Source organism: Leopardus geoffroyi, chromosome B4, assembly GCF_018350155.1.
Source record: "Leopardus geoffroyi isolate Oge1 chromosome B4, O.geoffroyi_Oge1_pat1.0, whole genome shotgun sequence".
NCBI lineage: Eukaryota > Metazoa > Chordata > Mammalia > Carnivora > Felidae > Leopardus > Leopardus geoffroyi.
Window position 1 is genome coordinate 140,404,657 of NC_059341.1, and position 23,602 is coordinate 140,428,258.

Consider the following 23,602-nt stretch of genomic DNA (forward strand, 5'->3'; position numbering starts at 1 on the left):
AAGCATCAAAACCTTCTCTTTAAAAAGACGCCATAAAAACAAAGTTAAGCCACCACAGACCACAGTCTGGAAGCAACTATTGGCCGCGTGGGTGACTGACGAAAGATCAGAATCTCGGCTGCACAGAGAACCCCCGCCGATCGAGAACAAAGAACCACAGTAGAAAATCGGGCAAAAGATATGGAAAAGCATCTCATGGTAAAAGAGCCCAGGACTTTGCACAAACGCACGAAAAAGGGATCCAAGTCTCTAGCAATCAGGGAAAGGCTGAGCATCACCTTGTGAGTTACCTGGGTGCCCCCAGACTCTCCTGCTGGAACCCCAGTGCTCAGTGTGACGGTGTCCGGACCTGGGGCCCCTGGGAGGGCCTGAGGTCATGAGAGCGCTGCCCTCACGGTGGGGTTCTTGTCCTGACAGGCCCCCCGGCCCCTCCCGCCACGCAAGAACAGTCTGGAGGTGGCAACCTGCAAATGGAAGGGGGTCTCACCATGAACCCGACCAGCCTGCCGCCCTGCTCCTGGACCCCCGGCCTCCAGAACCACAAGAAAGAAATCTCTGTTATCTACAAGCTGCCGGGCCGTGCTGCTCCGGGGGCCTAAGGCAGAACCCATCCGGAAAATTAAAAGTTTATACGCCCCCGCGGGTCGGGGAAGATTTGAAGCAATGGGACGCACCGACTCCTGGCAGCTGTGTGACTGCACCACTGTGTGGGAGTAAACTTGTCAAGAGCTGGCAAATTGGAGATGCTGTAATCCCACAACCTTTGGACACGGGACCGGGGACCCCACACTAGATCGGTCACCGCGGTTCCCATCAGTCTGCTACAAGAGGAACTGGGTAGCCCAGCAGATCCCTCGAGACGAGAGTGGGTAAATAGATTCTAGAACCTTCATGCAAGGAAACACTCACGGAGAAAATGACCGGCTGGTGCTGTGTAGGGGCGCACGGAGCTCGCACGGTCGGGTCGCAGGGGGATGTGAGCCCTCATGCTTCACGTGGACGGCATCGCAGAGGGAACCTGACTTCCCTGTGCAGGCCCCCAGGCCCCAGGAGCAGATCGGGGTGCAGCGCCCCACGGAGGAGGCGGTGGAGAAGCGTCCGGAGCCCAGGCCGTCTCCTGGGGGTGGGATGGCTCAGTTTCCGCGTGGCGGGCCGCCTGAATCCCGTGTTCGTCTCTGTCCTCCTGTCCGTGTCAGGTGCGAGAGCTGACACGCCCAGACATGCAGCTGTCTGCCTTCCAGGCCCTCCTCCCCCGGACACTCCCCACGCGGGTTTTCCCTTCATGCACATCTCGGCCCAGAGTGCCCGAGTCAGGAGGCGTCCCCGAACACGGGGCTGAAGGTGCCGCACAGCGTCCCAGGTGCACGGCCCCAGCTGGGTTCCTGCACAGCATCGACTGCTGCCCGGGGGCTCCCTTAAGGGCATCTGTCTCTGCGGGGCTTTCTCTGACTCCTGTCTTCTGCCCCTTGATGGGGAGAGGGCAGGGTGGAGAGGGACGGGCTCCCTGCAGGAGGTGGGGCTTCAGCGGCCGGCAGGGAGTTGCATCCCATGGGCTCAAAGGATTCCCCCCCAGCAAAGGCGCAGGGCCGCACGCTGAACTCATGCTCAGCTCAAGCTGCCATCGCGGGTGTGAACGTGGTGTCAGAGGGGGTGACGACACGCACAGGGTCGAGGGCTCATCTGTGTGCCGAGGGGCACGGACTGGATGCACGGGGGCCGGGGCTTCGAGGAAGGGTCTGTCCCCCAGCTGACACTGGCAGCTCACGTTTACCGAGGCCGAACGTGTGGCAGGCCCCGTGCCACGCGCTTTACGTGCAACCTCACTTCATCTCCCAGCACCCCAGCTCCCAGCCTGGAACAGCGGACCCTGCCCGGCAGGTAAACGAGGGCCCCGAGGTCACGGGGGTGGTTGGCTGCGGTGGCCGGGGTGCCTGCTCTGACCTCGGCCGCCCTCCCCACGGCTCCAGAGGACGCTGCACAGCCTGGTGCTGTTGGGAATGGCACACAGAAGGACAGAGGGAGGACGAAGCCGGGTCCGAGGTCAGCTCCCACGCGGCCACGTCCGCGCACTCTCCCACAGCTGCTAACCTGGATGTAGGCTTGTCCGGGAGCCGCCCTGCAGCCAGACCGGAGGAAAATCATCGTGTGATTGAGTCTCTGAAGGAACGAGCCGGTAAGAGCGTGTCTGTGCCACGGCATGGGAGAAATCCCTCTTTGAGGCCATTATTAAGGGAACTTGTGTGACAAGGTCATTTCCTCAACGGTGCCCCCAGACTGAGTTATAATAGTGACGTGTATGGTATGCTTTCCCAGAATGCCCCATATTGTCATTCGTACAAGCCTCCCCCACTCCCTGGCCAGGGCCAGAAGGGGAGGAGACAGACATGTGGCTGCAAGCCAGGCACCTGTTAGGGGGTGCTGGAGAGTTCCAGGGCTGCCCGTGAGACCAATACCCCCAAGGGGACCCCCGAAGATCATGCCTCCGGTGGCCATGTGGTCGTCATACTGTGTGACCTGTGGCAAGAAACGTGTGCTGGTCTGCAGAGCGGTTCTGGCACCGGGAGCTCCCCGGGAATTTCCTGAGAGCTGAGAACGGCAAAGGTGTCTTTTGTCATGTGAATGAGGTGGCTTGGCGGGGGGGGGGGGGGGGGAGGAGGCCACACCTGAGGATGGGGGCTGGTCACCAGAAGAACCCACCTGGGGGCCAGAGGGCTGGAATTTTCCCTCTCTGCCCTCCCGCCCCCTTCCCAGCACCTGAGAGGAGAGGGGCCGGAGGGGAGGGTCAGTCCCCAAGGGCCAGCGGTGCCACTGGGCCCAAGGCAGGAAGCCGTCACACCTCCTCCTGTGGCTCCTCCTGTGGCCACTGCTGAGTTCAGCCTTGCCTGCCAGCCCTGATGTGGCCAAAGGAATGTTCCTCTGAGCTCTGTGAGCCGCTCTGGAACGCGAGGAGGGGTCGTGGGAACCCCTGACTTGTAACCGTGGCTCAGAAGCACAGGTGACGGCCCGGACTTGTGCCTGGGGTCTGGGCTGGGGGGGGCGGTGCAGCCAGTCTCGTAGGACTGGGTCCTTAGCCCTTGGGGCCGGACTCTGTCTTCTGGTGGATGGCGTCACACCGAGTACAATTGAAAGACACCCCCGGTGGCTTGGTGGGGTGAGGTAAAACCCCCCAACCTGGACTGCAGTCAGAATCCTACTGAATCAGGGTGTTGGACCCACAGAAGTCACAGAAAATGACCAGGTCACGAAGGTCATTTCAGCTCCTACCTGTATCCCTCAAATTGCCAGCCCGGAGGGGTCTAGCCCATCTACACGGAGACCCTCAGGCTACTCCGTGGAAAGTTCCCCGCAGAGAGGAACTGAGGCTCCAGACAGCAGCTGGGACAAAGTTGTCCCCACGTGGGTCCCTCTGTCTCCATCAGCCCTTCAGAGGGCCACAGCCCGGCCAACATCCCACCGCAGCCACCCGGAAGGCCCCGGGCGGGCACCGTCCAGAACTCACATAGCCTGTGAGCGCAAGAAATGGTGTGCCTAAGGCGCTAAGCTTTGGGGCGTTTTGATCCCCAGCACGGGGCGACCACAGACACAGCAGCTGGGACACCATCAAGGCTCAAAAGGAAGCCACTGCTGCCATCCCACGTTCTGACGGGCGTCCTAGGCGATGCGAGGGTGCACCCCTCTGGGCTCAGCCCCCACCCACAGAAGATGCCGCCGGGTGGGGAGTGGATGGCCGGCTGACACCCAGACCCTCGCTCTGACCGGGGCCCGAGCCCAGAGGCCGAGGCCAAGATATGCACGGTGGTGACGGGGCAGGAGGCAGCTCTGTGCCTTTGAAGGACGCGGCCACCTAGCTCGGCCACGGGTGTCGGCGACCTCGCACGCCCTCCGCTGTGGGGCCTCCGCAGCTGTTCCCCGACCCCGTGCCTCCCGCAGCTGACAACGACATTGAGTGCAATTCCTTCCCGGAAGTTTCTTTGTTCTTTCAGCAGCTCTTTGTTTCTCTGATCCTCAAAGAGCCTCGGAAACCACAGGGACCGGGCTGAGGAAGGGTTAAGGACGTGGGGTTCAGTCTCAAAGAGCCCAATCAGGGCCCGTGCCCGGACGCGATGATTTGTGCACGGCTTCTCAGGGAGACACGACCCGGTTTCTCTGCGCTGCCCTGCTAAGAAGGCCCAGATTTCTACGCGTAAACGCGGCGCCCCAAAGGCGGACAGGGAGAGCAGGAAAGAACCGCTCTTCATCAACTTCTCGCTCCCTCACAGGATCGCACCCGGCTGAGCGCGATTTCCGCTCGAGTAGCCCAGCACAAAGCCCCGTCTGGGCCCCGGCCGCCTGGGGATTCCAGATTAGGCTCCCGGCACGGCCCCCCGAGCCTGGCTGAGAAAGGCGCCCGTGGTGTGCGCTCCAGGAGGTCACGGGCCCGCGTGCGCATGGCCCTTGACCTTCCTCCGTGAGGCTCTCTCGGTGGGGCCTGGGCTGGAGGCTGCGGGGGTGGAGCCCTGCTCACAGCTGGCTGACCCTCCTCAGGTCCCCAGCCCCGGTTTCGAGGCCGTGGGCGGGAGCAGGACGAGTCGTGGAGGAGTGCTGTGAGCGAGCATGGTGTGTGTGGGGTGAGGGGGGATCTGAGCCAGCAGCAGGAGCCCAGAGCAGCATGGAGCTGTGCAGATGGTGAGCACAGAGCCGGCCACGGGCACAGGAAATGCAGCCCACGCCGCCCTGGGGTGCTGCCTGCCTGCTCCTGCCTGCACAGAGTTTGTGCCCCAGATTTTGCTGGAAACGTTGGAAATGGATGTGAGGCCCAGGGTCCACCCACTCCCGTATGGAGGCGGTGATGGTGTCGGGCTGCAGACTGTCCTCACCAATGGCCTGGAGCTCGTCACTACATCCTGAGTGCAAGGCGCCCCCGTGCACCTGTTCCCCCAGGCGGATGCTGCATGACCCCCAGGAACAGGGCAATGGCGTTCAGAGTGGTGCAGCCAGATGGGCGCCACCCACCTGACTCAGGAGCTGTGTTCTAACCATGCTGTTCCAGCCGGGGCACAAGACACCCCTCCAGGGGGAAGCTCACTGAGGTTGGAAATCTGCCTGGTTTTCTCCTCCCCGAGCAGCGGGCTCTCCTCCCCGAGCAGCGGGCTCTCCTCCCTGAGCAGGGACTCTCCTCCCCGAACAGGGGCTCTTCTCCCCGAGCACATGCCTAAAGGGCTCCAAACCCTCTAGCAATCACCCATCAGAGGCCGGGATTCTGTTCCACTAGGCTAAGAACTGTTCACTGGTGTCCCATCACCGGCTTGAATTAATCCCTGAATCCCTAGCCTGCCCTGCAAAGCCTTCTCTGAATTTCCCCCGCCTGGTTTGGGCCTGTCTTCCCTCAGGGTCTGTGTGCCCCCCCGCCCCCGCTCCACTGTACCCCCACTCAGACGCTCCCCTCCCCAGCTGGAGGCAGGACAGCAGGGGTGAGGGCGTGAGCTTGGGCAATGCCGTGAGCCTCAGTGTCTGTGGCTATGAAACAGGGATAGAGATGCTTCCTGCCCTGTGGGGCTGGTAAGAGGGTTCCACGTGGACACGTGGAGGGCGAGATACACGGCCAGCATGTGGCTCACTCCCAGTGACCAGGCACCGAGGGTCACTGTATGCTTCCCACAACACCCAGCATGACTGGGACTGCTGTCCCAGGACTACGATTGTCGCCATCACTCTTGCCTCTTCTCCAGGGACCCAGGGTCTCCTTCCTCCTTCCAGGCCTGCTCTTACTCACCCCTGCCTTCCCTGCCTCTGCTGGGGTCTCGGAGCTGAGGCCCCTGCTGCCCACAGCACAGGGAGCCTGGACAGGCCCAGCGTCCCTGCCCGAGGCTTTCCCTGGGGAGGGAAGGTTGGGGTGGCCACACCCGGCCGGGACACACGCGGTTTCACGTGGCAACATCTAATGCGGTGTTCTCCCGCACGGCTCTCTAAAGGTCCACCAGGATTCAAATCTGCTGGTGAAACCACATAAGCCACCTACAAAGGAAAGCGATCACTGCGCAAATACAGCAAAATGCCCACACATCAGAACGAGTAAAATCGACAGGCAGACGCTGAGCTCTAGAAACACTAATTCAGGTAGGGATCGTCACCCACCGTCCAGTGTCCTATCGTGTGCTGCTCGGGTGCGGGGACACTGAGGCATGAAGAATCCACCCCCACGGCACCCCAGGAGCAGACCGCAGGCCGTGGGCCCCCGCGGATGCTCTCCCCGCCTTGGTGGAGGCAATGTCAAGGTCGGAGAACAGCGGGCCCTGTCTCTGCGGGGACCAGGGCGGTATAGCCAGTCTCTACAGCAGGGAGTCTTTCCAGACGCATCCTGGCATCTCACGTGGGACATCCTGGCTCCTGGTGGGGAACATCCTGATATCTGTCCTGGGGCACCCTGGGCCCAGCCCACAGCAGGTGGAGTGCCTGTGCGGGAGGTCACAAGGGACGGGCAGGGGAATGGACGCTTCTCATGGGTGGTCGCCTCTCCAGGCACCTGGCAAGTCCTCTGCTCATGGAGCTCTCGCCGGGACCCTGAGACGGTCCTAGAGCAGGGGTGTCCCTGGGTCCCGGTGACCCACCCGCACCCAGGACACAGGCAGTGAGCCGTGGAAAGCTGCGGCAGGTGAGTTCAGAACTGGGGGCGTAACGGGGCATCGTCTTCCACCCCCAGGCCGTCTCCCACAGGCAAGTCTGGACCCCTCGGCGGGTCCATGAACATCGGCCCCACGGGCCACTGGTGTGAACAGAGTGCTCTGAGAAATATGGGTTCCCAGGGCCGTGCAGAACGGCCACCTGAGGAACTCAGTGGCCACACTGCATGTGCAAGAACGCCCCGGGCAGCGTCTCGGAGAGTCTGGACCCCAGGACAGGCCGACCTGCCCCAACTCGTTCCACTCGGGAACCCGATCTCCGTGCACACAGGCTCTTGGACCCCGAGGACTCTGAAATGCCAGGCTTAATAGCCGACCTCAGCTCTCTGCATTCGCGTACTCCCCGGCACCTCGACTGTCCCTCTGCGTGGCAATGGCCTTCTGCCTCCTATCAGAGCCCTTCGTACCCTAGACTCACCCCCTCCTGGAACCTGAGCTCCTTGAGGTCAGGGAGTTAGAGATGCTGAGCATAGAGACCGTCACTGCCTGAGCACTGTGTGTGCCCCACGCAGGTCTTTGGAGCTTGGCGGGGAATCTCCCAGCCCAGGCTCCCAGCAGCCGGGCCCGGGGGGGACCCTGCGTGTTCGGAGACACAGCTCCTAGTCTATGGTGCCATAGAATAGGGTGCCAGGGTTTTAGTAGAGCTTGCTGGCGGGCTGGGGTGGGAATAAAAGTCTCTCCTGTTAACCGGACATGGCAGGCGGCAGGGAGGCCTGCGTCGGAGGCAGGCAGCACTTGGAGGCCTGTTGTGCTGGTCCAGAGCCAGGAGGCCACATGGGAGGTGGGCGTAGGGGAGGGGGCGGAGAGTTGGGGGTGGTAGCCGGGCACAGAGGGGCAAGGTCAGGCGATTACTGACCGCTTAACTGGCCGGGGCTGGGGGGGGCACTGGTGTTGATGGCATTGGGTGCACCCCCCCCCCCCCGCCCCCAGCCCTGCCACACCGCTCCTACACAGTCGCCCTTGAAAAGCAGACCTGGTGTCCATCAGACGCTGTGCTGATGTCTGGTGGCTCCTGAGGGAAAGAATTCCCTGCAGAGGGGCTGATGGTCCCCAGGGCTTCTATCGTGTGGCCACGAAAGGTAGACACTCAGACACGCACTGCAAGGAGCAGGGACAGGAGGGTGCTGGCGGTTTCCAGCAACAGAGAGAAGCCCAAGCGACTGAGCAGAGAGAACGGGAATCACGTGCGTGTGCGAATCGCGTTCTGAGCCTTCTGCGCCAGTTCAAGGTTAGCCGGGGACTTACTCTCAGCACGCCGGGAAATGCTCCAGGGCCATCGGCCCAGCACGAGACCCCATCCTCTTTCAACGGCAGCAGTGGACTCTTTCCCTGTCTTTCTAAGCACAGCGTGTGTCTGCCCAGGCAGGGCCATGAATGCCGTCCCCAGCCCAGTGAAGATTCCTGCCAGATAACAGCAGCCCACGCGTGTGCTGGGGAGTGTGAGGGGTCTCAGGAGAGAGCATGCCTCTTGAGGGCAGGTATTTGCATCGGTTCCTTTAAGGCCGACTCCCCAGGGGCCCCCGTTCACTGATTAACCCCCGAGCCTCCTGGCCTCCAATTCTCAGTTGAAATCCTTCCGAGCTCAGCTGGGGAATGTGTCCCGAGTCCCCACTTGGCTCAGAAGCACAAAGACGATGCATCTGGGAGCAGGCTGGAGCATGTCTCCTGCACCTGAGCCTACAGCAGGGGTTACGGACGTAGCAGAAGCTAAATAGATATCATTAAGGGCAAGTATAATTTACAGCTTCTTAAAGCGGTTTGGAGTCCAGAAAGGGAGAGAGAAGAGGAAGAAAAAATAGAAACAGTAGCCATGGCACTAATTTTACCAGACGCCCTGTGGTCTGGATTTTTAAAACTTGCATTTCAAAGAGATCTGGAACCTCTTCCCCATTCATCGAGCGGTTACTTTGCAAACTCTGCTTGATTCCTGGGCTCATCATGAACTTTATGAATTTTGTATTTTTTACACCAGGGCTCTTTGAAGTTTTATCCTTAAAAGCAAAAAAAAAAAAAAACAAAAAAAAACAAACAAACAAAAAAAAAAAAAACAAAAACCCCCACAAAACCTAAGTGGGACTTTTTTTTTTTTTAATAAAAAAGACTGTGTAGCTTCTACAAGTTCATATTGGACAACCGTTGATGGATTGAAACATAAACTTGAAAGTAAGTAGCTGTGTGGAAATTCACATGGGGCGACAGTCATTCAGGAGAGTAAATTTGAGCTCTGCGGGGTGATGCTGACGAGGCATTACTGAGCTCCCAAAGCAAGACGCTCAAAGGTGTGGGTGATACAGTTTATTGTTGCAAAGCAATGACACAATAGAAAGCCTGCACATTTAGGTATGGGTGTGTGTGTGCATAGACGCACTTATATGCACGTGTGCTGTGCGCTCGGACGTGCGGCAGACACGACGGGTGTGCGTGCACAGGTGTGTGTGTGTGTGTGTGTGTGTGAAGTGGACAGTATGGATTTGCCGGAGTTGCAGGGGGGAGGGGAGGGGAGAACCGGGGGACGCCAATCAAGAAAAGACATTTTAGAAAGGGCGCGTTTGAAAACATAGTGTGCTCTTACGCACCTTTTGTGAAGTACACATAGCATGTATATAATAAATCAAATTTACAATTAAAAGGAAATGAGGGCTGGGTATCTCCCAGAGGATGCAAAAGAAGGAAATGATGTCTAAGAAAGTGGTTCATAAGCGGTGGAGTGAACTTCCGGATGAAATTATTACTGTTGTCAAAACCGCTTCAGTAATGCTGAAGATTGTGGTCAGGCATGACGAGGACGCTGGCCTCTGGTCAACTCTGGGCAAACATTAACCACGGAACACTTCCCTCTTCTATCTGGATGTGACCAGGCACTCATTTGGCCATCTCTGTTCTGGGGGGGCCCCCTCCCCATTCATTTGCTCACACAGTGCACAGTCTACTACCTTCTTCTCCCCAAAAGCCTACTCTAAAATGGCTCTGGGTTGACCAGTGGACCCCTGGTTGTGGCCTGAGGCTCAAGGCTCCCCCTCCCAGAGGAAAGGTGGACCCACCTATAAGGCTGCTGGCCATCCATCAGCAGCAGGTGAGGCATGCTGGGGACAGGTCGGGGGGGTGACCTCCCAACTCATCTGGAGCCCCCCCACCCCCCTGGCCACTGCACCCTGGCTCACCCACCAGTGTGCCCATCACCTAGAGGTAGACACAGGTCGGTGCTTACCTCCCTGTGGTGGTGTGGCTGGTGGTTCCCAGATGTAAGCGGGCTGGCAGGGCATTGGAATCCGTGCCGTGGTACCTGCAGGGCACACAGTGGTGTCAGAGGACAGGGAGACCGTCCTACTGGCAAGGAGGGTTGGGGACAAGGTGCCCGTGTGTGCCCGAGGCCAAGAATAAAGAACTCCCACAGGGCTTGGGGAAAGCATTGGGAGATGAAAATGGGAAAGAAGATGGAAAAATGAGTTAAAGGCCAAAAATAAGACCAGAATCATGCCTGGGGACAGCGGGTGCCACCACATTTTTCAGAGCAAGGAGCATCAGAGGGCGCCTGCTTTCCCAGCAGCATAGAAAGTGGCTCGAAGGGGCCAGAGCTGCAGAGGACAGGGGACACCAGGCCTCAGTCAGCCAGCAGGGGACGACTGTTTGGGGATTGGGAGCGCACTTATGGTGGTGAGCCCTGAGTGATGGACAGAGTGACGGACAGAGCAGCTGAGTCACTAGGTTTACACCTGACACCAGTATAACGCTGGATGTTAATTACAGTCCGCAAAACCAGTCAGCAATCTCCTCCACGCCCCCAAAAAGAGAGAGATTTGTTTAGATGCCAGTGTTCTTGTCCTTAGGGTGACAAAATCCTCCCCCCAGAATCTTCTATCCTGAAACTCTCTGAGTGACCCCGACAGGATCCTGTCTCCGTTATTAGGCAGAAAGTTGGAAGCTGCATAGGCAAGCGCCAAGCCAGCGCTCTGTCCCTTGACGAACTTGATGAGACCCTGTGCCACCACCACATGGTGTATCCTTTCCAAACGGAGTCTCCAAGGTGCGTTTCTCTGGGCCTGTGAGTGAAGGAGTGCTGCTTCTCCAGACCCCCGGATCGCTCGGGTTGGGGCACACTCAAGGAAGGACTCGGAGCGTCAGTGTACACACAACGGGGATGAGAAATTTCTGATGTGCACGTGACGGAGACCCGATTAACCTTCCCATGTGAGGCAACTGGCAGCTGGTCGGAACACGAAACCACAGTTTTCAGGACACTGGGCATCCAGCAGCATGGACGCCGATTCTGGAGAGGTGGAAAACAAGTGCGGAGGACCAGCGGCTGCCCACCCAGAGGGGTTTCCAGATTGCAGCGAATCCCACTGGCTCCGGGGTGCAGCAGATGGGGCTGACCTCCCAGGAAGGCCAAGGCAGCCAGAATCTGCCAGGCACAGTGTCAGAGAGACCCCCCGGGGGACTAGAATGTCCTCCCCCAGACCCAGTACCGAGTCCTGATCCGCACCTGCCTGCCAGGAAACTGCCCAACACCAGGGGCGAAAGTGGAAGTTTCGTCAACAACAGCCCCAGACATGGGGATGGGGCTCCCGCTCTGCCCACCAGAACAGAAAACCCCATCACTTACAGGGCATTCGGCACGGCACTGAGAACAGTCTTGACTGGGTAATGAGAAGAAACAGACCTAACACCGGCCACGACAAGAACATTAGTGACCAAGTAAATGAAGATAGTAACAGAATTCCAGTCTGTGCATCCGAGGGCCTGGAGGGAAGATGGCTCGTGTTCAACAGAGACATGGAACACCAAACCGATCCCAAGTGAGATCGGAAACTCCAGTGTCTGATGTGAAACGTATTCCATGAAGGATTAGCGGCAGATCAGGCAGAGCAGAAAAGCTGCTTAGCAAACCTGAGGAAACAGCTCCAGAGATGGTCTAACACCAAGCAGTGTATCAGCAGGCCGTGAGCGGATTCGGGAGACCTAATTTGTGTGTGTCCGAGTCCCTGAGCGCGCCTGGGGAGGACAGAGGAAGGATAGAGGCGATATTTAAAGAAATAGCACCTGGAAAGAAATTCAAGTTCGATGAGAACAATAAACCCACAGATCCATGAAGCTCAAAGAACCCCGAGTACAATACACACGGAGGCAATCACGTCAAAGAATATCAGAGTCAGTTGCTTCCAGGCAGGGACTAAGCTACTTTCTAACAGTAGCTAGACAAGTGGGGACTTTCCTTCCAGAAACACAGAAGAGACATAATCTTCCCTATTCCTTCCACTAAGAACACCTACAATCCCTGCCTGCTATACATAAAACCATCATAATACAATTCTGAATGCTGACAGGACAGACTGGCTAGGAACCTTGGGACTGACACAAGGGAACTGTAACGAGTCGCTGGTATTTATTTATTCATTCATTTTGCGTCGTTAGCCCAGACTGGCTACCAGAGAAGCCATTACCCAGAAGTACCAACAAGCACAGATAAAAAGCCCCAACAAATTCCCACTCCCTTGAACCAAAGAACCAGGAAGGAGTGGCCTAGCAAGACAGAAAGCTTTAGGCAAGAAGGGCTCTACTCCAGCTAAACACCAGAGGAAACCCAGTGACCCAGACCCACCGGTGCCATGGAAGATGCAGGGAGACCCCAGACTCCCTCTGTCAGCAGGTGGTACTGAGATGCTCCAGCTCCTCCAGCCCACTGAGGTCTTGTCCAAGAGCTGAGTAGGAAAACCCTGCTTCCCCACTCCCAGTGTCAGTGGGGAACCCCACCCCCAACAGAGTAATGAGAAACCTCTCCCCCTCCCCAGTGGGGTGGCATCAGAAAAGGCCTGGGGGGGTCAGGACTTTTACCACCACACAGTGGACAGGAAGCCCCCTCCCCGCCCCACATGTCAAAGCCGGCCAGGTGGGGGCAGTAAGGAAGCACCACATCCCCTTTGCAGCCAAGGTGGTGTCCACAGAGGCCTAAGGGAGAGCCTGAACCCCCATCCGTTCAGGACGAGGGGCTCCTGTCCCCCAAGAGTCAGTGGAGGCCAGTTGGAGATCTGGATTTCCACCCAGTAGAGAGGTGGGGCCCACCTTCCCCCACCAGGGAGGCTTCAGAGAAGGCCTACCAAATACAGATTCAGTAAGACTGAGGATCTCATACAATCATATCCAGAATGTCCAGTTTTCAATCGAAAATCACTCATCATACCAAGAACCATTAAGATTTCAACTTGAATGAGAAAAGACAATCGACAGCTGCCAACCTTAAGAGGACACAGATGTTACAATTGTCTAAAAAAAAAGGATATTCAAAAAGCCATCATCAGAAATGCTTCAATGAGCAATTTCAATCATTTAAGACAAATGAAAAAAAAAATATCAAGTCTCAGCAAAGAAATAGAAAAGTTCAGAGCTGAAAGTTCTAAAACAAAAAATCGGAAATTCTAGCACTGACAAGAAAGTAAAATAAAAAATCCTCCATGAGCTCAACAGTGGAGGGGCGCCTGAGGGGCTCAGTCGGTTAGGCATCTGACTTCGGCTCAGGTCATGATCTCACAGTCCATGAGTTTGAGCCCCATCGGGCTTTGCGCTGACAGCTCAGAGCCTGGAGCCTGGAGCCTTCTTCGGATTCTGTGTCTCCCTTTCTCTGACCCTCCCCCGTTCATGCTCTGTCTTTCTCTGTCTCAAAAATAAATAAACATTAAGAAAAATAAAGATAAGCATAAGCTCAACAGTGGGATGAAGAAAACAGAAGGAACGCCCAACGAGCTGAACACAGAACAGTGGAAATTGCACAATTTCAATGACAGAAAATAACAAATAACAAACAAACAAATAAAACACACAAAAGAAACTAAAAAAATGAAATGAAAAAATCCACAGAATTTCATGGGCATGAGGATCATAACAAAGCATTTAGCATTTGTGCCACAAGAATCCTGGGAGGAGAGAAGAAAGATAATGATGCTTGGAAGTATTCAAATTTGAAAGGGCTGGACACTTCCCAGATTTGTCAAAACACATAAATTTTCAGCATCCATAAGCTGAACAAATCACAGTAAGATAGACCAAAAATGATATCTGCTAGGACAAGACATTTTCATTGGAGAATTCTACCAACCATTTAAAGAATTCATACCAGTTGTAGACAATCCCTTCCAGAAAATTGAAGTGGATGGAACACATCCCAGCTCATTTTCTGAGGCCAGTATTATGGATGCCAAAGGCAGATACAGTTAAAAATTTTTTTTAATAAAAAAATAAAAATCACAGACTAGTATTCTGATATGGATATACATACAAAAATTGTTAACAAAACACTGTCAATAATTCTTAACAAAATGCAATGATTACAGAAGTATTATGTACTATGGTCATCTGAGGTTTATGCCAGGGATCAAAACTATTTGAACACCACATTTGAGCAAAAACATTTGAACAAAAATATATGAACATCAATAAATACGATATGCCACATTAATAGGCTAAACAAAAAGTCACCATTGTATCAATTGATGCATTTGCCAAAGTTCAACATCTATTTAAGATAAAAAAAAAATCTCAGGGGCACCTGGGTGGCTCAGTCGGTTGAGCATCAGACTTCGGCTCAGGTCACGATCTCCCATTTCGTGGGTTCGAGCCCTGCGTCGGGCTCTATGCTGACAGCTCAGAGCCTGAAGCCTGCTTCGGATTCTGTGTCTCCCTCTCTCTCTCTCTCTGTCCCTTCCCTGCTCACACTCTGCCTCTCTCTCTCAAAAATAAATAAACATTAAAAAACATTTTTTTTTAAATCTCAGGAAATCAGGAGCAGAGGAGAACTTCCTCAACCCAATAAAGAACATCTACAGAATGTCCTCCAGGTAAGGTCATGCTTAATGGTGAAAGACTGAATGCTTTTCTCCTAAGATTGGAAATAAGCCCAAGACATTTTCCCTGGTCTCTCCCACTCAACATAGGGCTGGAAGTGCTAGCCAGTGCAAAATATGGCAATAAAAGAAAATAAAGACCATACAAGTTGGAAAGAAATAAACATAATGACTGCTATTTACAGAAACGTGATGTCTATCTAGAAACTTCATAGGAACACACACACACACACACATACACACACACACACACACAGTCCACTTCTAATGACAGAGTCTATCAATGTCACAGAATACAGGTCGACATATAAAAATCAATTGTATTTCTTTTTTTTAATTTTTTTTTTCAACGTTTATTTTATTTTTGGGACAGAGAGAGACAGAGCATGAACGGGGGAGGGGCAGAGAGAGAGGGAGACACAGAATCGGAAACAGGCTCCAGGCTCTGAGCCATCAGCCCAGAGCCTGATGCGGGGCTCGAACTCCCGGACCGCGAGATCGTGACCTGGCTGAAGTCGGACGCTTAACCGACTGCGCCACCCAGGCGCCCCAAATTTTTTAATGTTTATTTTTGAGAGAAACAGACAGAGCACGAGCAGGGGAGTGGGAGGGGCAGAGAGAGAAGGAGACACAGAAGCTGAAGCAGGCTTCAGGCTCTGAGCTATCAGCACAGAGCCTGACATGGGGGCTCGAACTCATGAGTGGGGAGATCATGACCTGAGCTGAAGTCAGACGTTCAACCAACTGAGCCACCCAGGCCCCCCATCAATTGCATTTCTTTATCCACTCATCAGTTGATGGACATCTGGGCTCCTTACATATTTTGGCTTTTGTTGATAGTGCTGCTATAAACATTGGGATGTTTGTGCCTCTTCGAATTAGTACTTTTGTATCTTTTGAATTTGTAAAGAAGATGTGATATATATATATATGCACACACATATATATGTATTATATATATGATATATTATATATATGTGACATATTATATATGTGATATATATGTGATACATTATATATATGTGATATATATCACATATATAATAATATATATTATTATATATATTAGAGTGTTACTCAGTCATAAAAAAGGAGGAAATCTTGCCATTTGGAACAACCTGGATGGGACTAGAGTGTATTATGCTAAGCAAAAAAGTCAATCAGAGAAAGACAAAAACCACATGATTTCACTCAAATGCAGAATTTAAGAAACAAAACAAATGAACATAGGGGAAGGGGAGGAAACAGAGAGGGAGACAAACCATAAGAGACTCTTAACTATAGAGAACAAACTGAGGGTTGCCGGAGGGGAGGTAGGTGGGGGGATGGGCTAAATGGGTGATGGGAGTTAAAGAGGGCACTTGTTGGGATGAGCACTGGGTGGTATATGTAAGTGAGGGATCACTAAATTCTACTCCTGAAATCATTATTACACTCACTATATGTTAACTAACTTGAATTTGAATAAAATCTTGGAAGACAAAAACTCAACTGCATTTCTGTATACTAACGATGCACATGTGAGAACAGAAAATACCAAATACAATGCCATTTATAATTGTTCACAAATGAGGTATTTAGGTGCAAATCTAACAAAACATGCATAGGACATGTATGTTGATATCTATAGAAATGAAGATCTAAATTTAAATAGAGAGACATACCACAGGCATGGATTGAAGATTTAACATTGTAAAGATGTCAGTTCTCCCCTAATTTGATGCATTAGTCTAATCGAATTCCTGTCAAAATCCCAGAAAACTATTTTTGTAGATATACACAAGTTCATTCAAAAATGTATCTGGAAAGACAAAGGAATTAGAAAATAAAACAATTTTGGGAAAGGAAAATAAAGTGGGCAAATCACTGAATGTGGTTTCAAGATTTGTTATCTACAGTAATCAATACTACACAGCATTGGCAGAATGACAGATATACAGATTAAAGAAGCAGAAGGGAGGACGTAGAAATAACTCCATCCAAGTATAACCAATGGATATGTGACAGAAGTGAGCTGGTGTCAGAGCACTGGGCAACGTGCAAAGAAAAGGGGAAAAGGAAAAGTCACCTCAGCCTAAACCTCACAGCTTACAGAGAAATCAACCAAAATGGATCATAGATTGAAATGTAAAATGCAGAACCATAAGACTTTAAAAATATTATATAGAAGAAAATATTTGAGATCTAGGGCATGGTAAAGGCTTCTCAGAAATGATGCCAAACACATGGCTCCAAAAGGAAAACAATGCTAAACTGGTTTTTCATCCAAATTAAAAACTTCTGTCTGCAAAAGGCCGTGTGAAGAGAACGAAAATACAAGCTACAGATTGGAGGGAAATATTTGCAAACCACGTAACTGACAAAAGACTGGTATCCAGAATTTATAAAGAACTTTCAAAACACAGAATTAAAATTTTCAGTTGGAAACTGGGCAAAGACATGAAGAGACGTTTCATCGAGGGGGACACACAGATGGTGAGTAAGCATAGGAATACCAGGGAGCACTTCTCAATAATTAAAAACAAACAAGCAAACAAACAAACAAACTCTGAAACATGCAAATCTTCTGCGAATGCCAATCTCCAGGGCATTGTGATGCATGAGAAAATCTGGTCTCAAAAGGTAACATTACTATATGATCCCACTTACATGACATCCTAGAAGTGGCAAAAATGTACATGACAAAATGCAGACTAGTGACTGTCAGAGGGATTAGGGATCACGTGAGAAAGGAGGGAGTGTGTGACAATCAAGCATGGTTATGAAACAGTTCTGTTTCTTGGCAGCTCAATAATGCAAACAGATGATAAAGTGACAGGAAAATATACACGTTTTACTGATCCCAGTTTCCTGGTTTTGAGATTGTACCATAATTATGTAGGATGTACCCACTGGGGGATTCTGTGTATCTGTGACCTCTCTGAAGTATTTTTACAACTCCTTGGGAATCTATAATTATTTCAAAATAAAAGTTTGAAACACGGTAGCCAGATTAAAGAGACACAGTGCATAGCCAGGGCAAAGATAAGGCTGGCTGTTGACTTTAACTCAGAAACAATGCAAGTCAGTAGACAGTTAAGCAACATCTTTAAAGTATTGAATGAAAGAAAAAATCTGTCTATTTTTAACAAGTTTAAATACTTTCCCAAAAACTTACACGTGAAAAACTGAAATCCATGCTATAAGAAATGTTAAAGGAAGTCCTTCAGACACGTGGAAAGTGACACACATGGAAATCTGTATCTACACAAAGGAATAAAAAAAAAACACCAGAAATGGAAATCACATGAGAAACTATTAAAGTCATGCTTTCCTCATTGTTTAAATCTCTTTTTTAAGAAGTTGACTATTTGAAGCAAAAATAGTAACACTGTGTTATGAGTTTTATAACATTTGGAGAAGTAAAATATAGGACAACAAGGTGCAAAATCTGGAAGGAGCAAGATACAAGTATAATGCTGTGAGGTTCTTTTACTCGAGGGGACTCGTTGAGAGTAGACCGTGACAAGACAAAGATCATACTATAAACGTAAAGTAACTACTAAAATAACACAACAGTGAATTAAAGGTAAGAAGCCCACAAAAGAGATATATGGAGTCACACAAAATAATCAATTAATCCAAAAGAAGGTAGTAAAACAGAAAAAAAGGAATCAACAAATAATACAAATAGAAAACAAATAGCAAAGTTGTAAGTTAAATCCCAACAACACCATAAACTCATCAAATGCAAGTGATCTGAACACCTCAATTAAAAAGGCAGAGATGGCATAGAATAAAAAGCAAGATACAAGTTTGTGCTGCCTACAAGAAATCTGCTCTACATTTAAAAATGCAAACAGGCTAAAATGGAAAAGGATGACTAAAGATAGACCATATTGACACTCATCAGAAGAAAGTTGGAGAATATCTATGAATATCAAAGTAGATTTCAGAACAAAGATAATAAGGGATGAGACAATCACTTCATAATGATAAAGATGTCAAGTCATCAAAGGGGACACAACCCTAAATGTTTATGTGTCTACTAACACGGCTTCAAAAATCATAAAGCATAAACTGATAGAAATGAAAGGAGAAATAGATAAATCCGCAATAAGAGTCAGAAATTTAAAAAAAAATTAATGTTTATTTATTTTTGAGAGACAGAGAGAGACAGAGTGTGAGCGGGGGAGGGGCAGAGAGAGAGGGAGACACAGATCCCAAGTAGGCTCCAGGCTCCCAGCTGTCAGCACAGAGCCCGACACGGGGCTCGAACTCACAAACCCAGGGAGATCATGACCTGAGCTGAAGTCAGACCCTTAACCGACTGAGCCACCCAGGAGCCCCTAAGGGTCAGAAATTTTAAATCGTTTCTCTCGGAATTGATAAAACAAGAAGACAGTATCTGCAAGGACATTGAAGATGTGAACAATACCATCAACCAACTTGATCTGATTGACGTTTACGGAGCACTACACCAGACGATGTCAGAATTCCCTCTTTTCAAGTGTACGTGGAAAATTTCAAACTGGTAGAATGTATTTTGGCTGTAAGACAAGTTCCCATAATGTAAAAGGATTCAAGTCATACCTGGTCTGTTCTCTGTCCAAAGTAGAACTCCATCCATAGAAAGAATGAGTAAGACCTCTGGAAAATCTCTGAATATTTGTATGCTAAATAACATACCCTTAAATAATGCATGTTTCAAATAAGAAATCAAAGGAGAGATTTAATATTTTTAATTGTATGAAAATAAAACACAAAGTGTCAAAACTTATGGGCTGTCACTGAAGCAAGAGTTGGAGTTGGAGACACACCAGGGAGGCTCATTCAGTTAAGGGTCCACTTTGGCTCAGGTCACGATCTCATGGTTTATGAGTTCGAGTCCCATGTCAGGCTCTGAGCTGACAGTGCAGAGCCTGCTGGGGATCTCTCTCTCTTTGCCCCCCTTCTCTCTCTCTCAATTCCTCTTCCTCTCTCTTCCCCTCCCCTCTCTCAAAATAAATACAGTTAAAAAAAAAAAGACTTGGAGGAACATTTATATCATTAAACACCCACGTTACAAGAAAAGAAAGTTCTCCAATCAATGACCTCGGCTCCCACCTTAAGAAACTAGAAAGAAAAAAAAGCAAAGTAAAACCAAAGTAGGCAGGAGAAAGGAAATAATGAATGTCACATAGAACTCAATGGAACAGAAAATAGGAAAAGAATGCAGAAAGTCAATGCAACCAAAGCTAGTCCTTTGAGAGCATCAGTCAAATTGGTAAATGCCTAGCCAGGCTGATGAGGAAAAGAGGGAGCAAAGATTGCTGGTATCGGGGACGAGACAGGGAGCATCACGGGTCACCAAGCTGTGCACGTGAAACATGGACTTTAGCGTATGCTGAGGGTTCTGCAGTACAGCGCTTATGCACAACACGGAACGTAAGAGAATGAATCCTGACCAGTAGCTCCCACTTAGAGCTGTCCCGCCGGGATCTGGGAGAGCACCTGGCACGTAGGAGACACTCTGCCCGTGTCTGATCAGTGAGTGAGTGACAGTGGAAGCGTCCACGACAGTGACTGGTCCAGCCAGGACACGGAAGTCAAGATGCTCATCTCGGCGAGGACATGGGAAGTCCATGTACAACCTCTCCTGGGCTTGTTCTGAAATACCGCAAGGCGTATCCTGTCGCCAGACACCTGGGCACCCCACCTCCCTGCCGCCAGCTCTCGTGGAGGCCGTTTCCGAGAGCAGCGTCCACGTCGTAATTCGACGGCCCCACAGCCAGACACAGGGTGCGAAGGGCAGGGGCGGGATCTTACAAGCTGGACGGTGGGGTCTGCTGAAAGGCACCTGCAGCAGGAGAGGGGGGCAGAGAAGGAGGTTGGGAGGAGGCCACCAGCTGGAACGGGGCTTGACCTCCAGCCAGTGCTCAGAAAACTTTGTAGGGTCATTGAATCCACTCCCAGGGGCCTTTGTGCCCACCCACCTGCCCCGACACCATCAAGACGGCCTCCCTCTGAGAAGGATGCCCGTGGCAGAATGGGAGCTCGGGGCTCAGCCCTCGGGTGCTTCCTCCAGAGCGGATGCCCTTTGCCCCAGGGCCCAGCGATGCCCCTCACATGGTGGGATCCCTCCGGGAAGGCTTTCTACCCTCTTAGACCACACACCGCCTTCTTATAGGAAACTGGATTTGGAACAATCATATTCCAACTCCAAGTTGTTTCCAGTTATATAGTTCTCTATCTGAAAATCAATGTATAGTTTTGGACTTGTGCACTTGGCTCTGAATCCGGCCCCACATCGGGCCTGAATTTTAATTTGGCAGTAATGGAAACGAATCAGGAGCGATTATGAGCTGAAGGGAGTGTGTGTGGGTGGGTGGGTGGCCAGGGGCACACATGTGAGTTTAAGGAGGAGGGGACGTCTGCATTTCCGAATAGTTTTGCTCCCAATGGTCCTGGAGCGGGTTGCTCAGAAATTCTGTCTTAGGAATTTTGACTCTGGGAGAGCTGTTTTATGTTGCAGAACATATGCCCCTTCCATGGGGACACCGGGGATGTCAGAGCCAGCACGACTACCTGTGGGCCTGGGGACAGTCACCAGACTACTTCTCTGCATCGTCAGGGAGGCACGATTTCTGCCTCTGAACGGGTCCACCGACCACAGCCCGACTCCGGGCTTGGTGACCCCAACACCACGCCTGTGCATCCTGTCCATCAGCCTGGACTCTACGGGTCCTGCAAACTCTAAACAAATAGCAGATGAATTGATTTGATTATCAGACTGTTTTTATTCTCTGTGCTCTAATGAAGAGCCCGTATTATGCAAATGTGCATGATTATGACAGCAAGTTTTTTAATTGCAAATTCATTCCCCAAGCCCAAAATAAACTTTTGCCATGCCAGGGGGCTGCTATAATGCAGGGCAGATAGGAAAACTCATTTCAGAAAGAATGCGTCCCAGGGAAAAAAAAAATAATTAAGCTCCTTAGAATTAATTTGAGGCCTTTCATATTTATCTTTTCTGATTCATTATTGAAAGTTAGAGGAACTAATCAACGCTATTCCTTTTATTCTATGGGATTGAGAAAAAGAAAGAAGGAAGGAAGAAGAAAAGAAAAAAGGGAGGGAGGGAAGGAGGAATGGAAGAAAGGAAGGAAGGATGGAAGGAAAAAGGGAAGGAAGGAAGGAAGGAAGGAAGGAAGGAAGGAAGGAAGGAAGGAAAGGAGGGAGGAAGGAAGGGAGGAAGGGGGAGGAGGGAGGGAGGGAAGGAAGGAAGCAGGAAGGGAGGGAGGGAGGCCCCGGGGGGGAGAGAGCTACTATGTATACTGAGGCTTCCTCGGACACGGAAGATGGGGCAGGCGGTGTGGCCCAGCCCGACGGTCTATCCTTGGCCATCACAGCTACAGAGCAGGAGCAGCGTCCCCTGCGGGGGCTTCCCTGGGTGGAGGAGTGTCCCCGGGTCCCCAGGTCCCCGGGTGGGTGGGTGGCCCCTTCCACTCACCCCTGAGGGAAAAGGGGGACAAAATCAAATCGGCTTATTACCTGTGAGGTCCATACAATGTTCAGGGATTGTCCCCTCCCCTGCGGAGGAACAAGGAGAACCTGGTGACCACAAACACTGAGCGCTGCTGTGTCCTCCGCGTGGCACGGCCACGTCCTCACCAGCTCCTGCAGCCGGGCTATTGTCAGATCGAGGCAAGGCCTCCCCTTCCTGGGATTTCAGGGACAGTAAGACCTCGAGACCCCGGGACAGAAACGAGCATCTTCCTGCGGGTCTGTGCCCAGAAGGTTCTTCTCCACACACAGAGTGCACCTGGCCCTGGCGTCCCCGCCCCTGGGACCCTGCGTTCCAACAGTGGTGGCTCAGGCCAGACTGACCGAAGCCGAAAGAAGAAAGCGAAGAGTTTGTGGGTCACCTGCTAAATAAATCTGTGGTCACCGTGGGCCACGAGCACGGAGAGTTCCGGAAGGTCTGTCCCCTGCGTCCTCACCTCCACTTCTGGAGCGTGGAGGGGGGACAAGGCCAGGCTGGTGTGGGTTCCGCGGGGGGAAGTTCATCCCTCTGACATCCTTGGCCACGTCTCAGTGAGGCTCCCAACATCTTGGCCTGAGTCCGATGCCCGTGGCTGCTGGCGTGACCACCGTCCTTGTCTGTAGCTGCCTGTGGTTTGGGCTCAGGTGACGCTCTGGCAGGGCCGTAAATACCCCGTTGTAGGGCTGTGGCCTCCGGGGAACACATCTGCTGTCAGCGGGTTGTGGCTCCCAGTGGCCTTGAGGCTGAGCCCGGGACTCCCGCTCACCTGTGGTGGGTGCACTTTGTGGAGAATACGGGGGACACCGCCTCTCTCCTGTCCCTCGTCGCGGGGGGTGGGGGAGGCTTTGGCACACGGGCCGCGGGCCGGGACACCTGAGTGGCCCTGTCTCCGTCTCGCTGGAGGAGCTCTCCAGTGCCGCGAGGCTGCTTTTTCTGTCCTTCCTCCTTGGAGGCCATCATTTCTCAGGCTGAAATCCAACCGCAGGTGAAGTTCACACACCTACCTGATGTCCGCGGTGCATGGAGTGTGCCTGATGTCTAATGAGTGCTTTTGATATGCAGATTTGGATGTTCTCGAGCTCCAGGAAGCGCTATTTCTGTCTCTGAGGGTTGCTTATTTCCCATTAGACCATCCATGGCTCTTTCCCAGCAGCCAGAAGGGAACCCACACTTGTCACCAGGTTCTGGCCCCACCGTGGGGCTGGCGGGGAGCTCAGCCTTGGCCTCCCTCCCTCAGGGTTCCCGACCTGCTGCCCCTGTTACTTGGGACTCCTCACCACTCCCCAAAGACCTCGGGACCGGCCCATCCTGGAGGCCATAACCCCTGAATTCTCTCTGCCGGGAAGTCTCTTCCCTCACATCATGGGGCTGCCTCCTTGCTGGTTGGGCCCGAGAACTTTCCAGAGCATCCTAGCCGAAGGGAGGCTTGCCCTCCCCAAGCTCAGCCACACACGGCTTTGCATGGTTTTCATAGTGCGGAGCAGGGGCCAAATTTATCCTGCAGACCTGTCCCCTGGTCGCAGCAGCCCGAGGGCCCCTGTGTGTCCTGCTCGCAGCTCGGTCCTGGTGCCTGAAACGCAGTCCGTGCTCAGCGGTCACCCGAT

General features: G+C 52.1%; 1 non-coding gene across 1 annotated transcript; it reads left to right on the forward strand.

The window, feature by feature from the left end:
- The first annotated feature begins 18,345 nt into the window (after positions 1–18,345).
- On the forward strand, positions 18,346–18,426 carry LOC123592324. The gene has a single exon (XR_006709712.1). It is a non-coding gene; the product is annotated as a small nucleolar RNA R20 (small nucleolar RNA).
- Positions 18,427–23,602: the final 5,176 nt, after the last annotated feature.